Source organism: Suricata suricatta, chromosome X (assembly GCF_006229205.1).
Source record: "Suricata suricatta isolate VVHF042 chromosome X, meerkat_22Aug2017_6uvM2_HiC, whole genome shotgun sequence".
Classification (NCBI taxonomy): Eukaryota; Metazoa; Chordata; class Mammalia; order Carnivora; family Herpestidae; genus Suricata; species Suricata suricatta.
The window spans coordinates 4,383,200-4,386,178 of record NC_043717.1 but is presented as its reverse complement, the minus strand read 5'-3'; the positions used below and the strand labels follow the sequence as shown (position 1 = coordinate 4,386,178).

Genomic DNA, 2,979 nt, shown 5'->3' with positions numbered 1-2,979 from the left:
GTTTAACCCATATGCAAGACCAGGTACATATTCACGGATGGATCAATGCCGTTTGTTTAATTTAGTTTAAGCCTGTATCACATGCACGTACTCGTAAGGGGGCACATGGAAAACGTTTAACGTCGGTCATTCATTCACTCGCTCACTCGCTCACTCGCAGACTCTGAGCGCCCTGTGCACGGCACCTGCACCCAGGGAACCGGTGATCACGCGGCGAAGACACTGATTTTTACAAAGCTCCTACCTCATGTGATTGGGAGCCTGTCTGGGTTGGGACCTTGCAAGCCCTTGTGATTTTCTTTCTTTGAGCATTCCTGGTCTTCCCAGTCCTTTGCTGTGCTCCCTGGACAGTTCTAGGGCCCAAAGTGGTGTGCCCCATGACCCTTGCCTACAGGGACAGAAGGAGAGGGTGAGGCACAGAGATATTAAGTGACCAGAAAAGTCATGTAGATACAAAGGTGCAGAGCCTAAGACGGACAGTCCAATTCAACTGTTTATTGGCCTTATGCATACAGTCCATACAGAATGCTAAACCCTCTTTGTGACCATTTAGAAATAAAATACACACGGATCTTGTTTTTTTTAAGAGCAGCATAAAATAATTTAACCATCACCTCATGGAAAGCAGAGATTCCCCCTCTGTGGTGGATATCGTCTCTCAGAAGTAAGACATATTTAATCTTAGGGATCTGAGCCCTGTTGGTATCTAAAAATTTGAGAGGACTGGATTTTATTGTATTTACTTTACGTTAAGTGGGGCACATGGGGAGCTCAGTCGGTTAAGCGTCTGACTTCGGCTCAGGTCATGATCTCACAGTTCGTGGGTTCAAGCCCCGCATCAGGCTTTGTGCTGACAGCTCAGAGCCTGGAGCCTGCTTCAGAGTCTGTGTCTCCCTCTCTCTCTGCCTCTCCCTTTGTCATGCTCTGTCTCTCCCTCTCTCGAAAATAAATAAACATTAAAAAAGTTAAAAAAAAAATAATGTAAGTTAAGTAGCATTTTCCCTCCTATTATGGAATACGAGTAAAAGCTACTATTTATTTTTGGCTATAAGTTTTGATTCAGATGGTATCAAGATCAACTTTATCTTATAAACGTTATGAAGATCTGGAATATAATGATTTTGTTTCAAAGTATGATTGTATAATATATAAAAATGATAGAAATGTCTAGAGATAGAATACACAATATACAATAATGATAGAAATGGGCAAAAAAATATTGCTAAGGTGTCCTAGAGATTATATATTATGGCAGAACCTTGGTTTCAGCTCAGGTCATGATCTCATGCTTTGTGAGTTCGAGCCCCACATCAGACTCCGTGCTGACACTGCAGGGCCTGCTTGGCACTTTCCCTCTCTCTCCCCAAAATGAAATAAAGTTAAAGAAAAAGTTACAGTAGAGCTGAGTCCCAGAAGCCCAGGATGGTGTAAGGGTTTGCTAAACAGTTTTGTACAGATATTAATGAAGGTGTTAGGAGTGAGGTACCGGTGGTCAAGGCTTCTAGTCTCCTTCCACCATGAGCTTTCCACTCCTTCCTTATGAGAGAATCAGAGTCTTTGGCTGGACCTCGTGCTGTGTAGCTAACAGGCTACATTTTCCGACTTCCACTGTGAGGCATCCATTTAAGTGCTGGCCAGCGAGATTTAAGCTGGATTACTGTGGCACTTTCAGGAAGGGAGGCATATACCTTTGTTTACTTCCTGCTGCCCGGAACTGGGCTGTGATGACCGGAACTGCAGCAGCTGTGATGCATCACGAGGTCACCAATCATACCATGGAGATGGCCCCACAGTGAGCTGGAAAGTCAGGCCCAGAATGACCCGGGGAGGCCACCCTTACTGTCCGCTCTCCATGTTCCTTGTGGAGGAAGAAGCAGTACAGCTTAGGCTGTTATATAAGCTGCAGCAGAGCCCCCTCACCAGTCACGAGATGACTGTGCTATATTTTACAGATGAGGAGAAAGGGAGACACAGAGATGTGCATTCACTTCACGCAGGTCACCCAGCCAGTGAGGGGGCACCTTCCCACCATGAACTCCAACGTCTGTGTCTCTGCTGCGTCAGCTGCCCCTCTGTGCCTAATCCATTCCTTTAAAAACAGTGTCTTCCTCAGTTTTGTTTCCATCCGTCCCCATTTGCATTTGTTGCCTTTGTGACCCGAAGACTAGGGATGCTTCAAGTATCAGATGTTCTCTGCTAAACTGCACATGATATGGTGGAATCCTTGGTCATGAATCTTAAACAGCAGGGGAAGCAGCCCCAGAGCAGTGAGAAGGATGGAGGCCATCACAGGAAGGAAGGAGACCCTCGGCAGGAAGAATGGAGACCATCGGCAGTGAGGAGAGAGACCGTCACCAGGAGGGTGGAGACCATCGCCAAGTCCCTTGACCTTGTGCAGGAGGACAAGGCCTTGCCGAGGACCCGTGTCTGTGCAAAGTAGACACATGACAAGTTACGTAATTGTAACGTCTCCTGAAAGCATCAGGTTTCCCTTGGTGGCTTAATGTCCGTGAAGAGGGGCGCCATGCACACGGTGAGGGACAGAGCCCTCAGAGGCCTTGTCCAGTGATGCACACACTTAGCACCGTGGGCCTCCTTCCTGCTCATCACAGACGCTCCATCGGCCGGAGAGCCGCCCGCAGTTTTCATAGGACACCTGGGCCAGGTTCCTTTCTGGGATCTTTCCATTTTCAGCGAAACACAAACGTTAAACGCAGTGTTTCAGTGGGTGTTGAGCTTCTGGAAGGATTCAAATTACAGAAAAACTTCCCTCGTGCGGAAAACACCTCTCCTCTTCTAGGTTTGAATGTTTGCATGCAACTCAGGTCTCGGTTGGTGGGTTGGATTTGGTTGTTTTTCTGAAGGGGCTGCGGTGAGGGCGGCAGCAGGGGCACAGCAGGGGGCGCAGCAGCGCCAGGCGGGGGGGGGGGGGGGGGGGGGGGGGGGGGGGGGGGGGGGGGGGGGGGGGGGGGGGGGGGG

General features: G+C 48.7%; 1 protein-coding gene across 1 annotated transcript in view; it reads left to right on the top strand.

Annotated features, from left to right (window-relative positions):
• Positions 1-2,979, top strand: part of PNPLA4 (patatin like phospholipase domain containing 4) — a 28,072-nt gene that overhangs the window by 17,836 nt on the left and 7,257 nt on the right. The window lies entirely within an intron of this gene.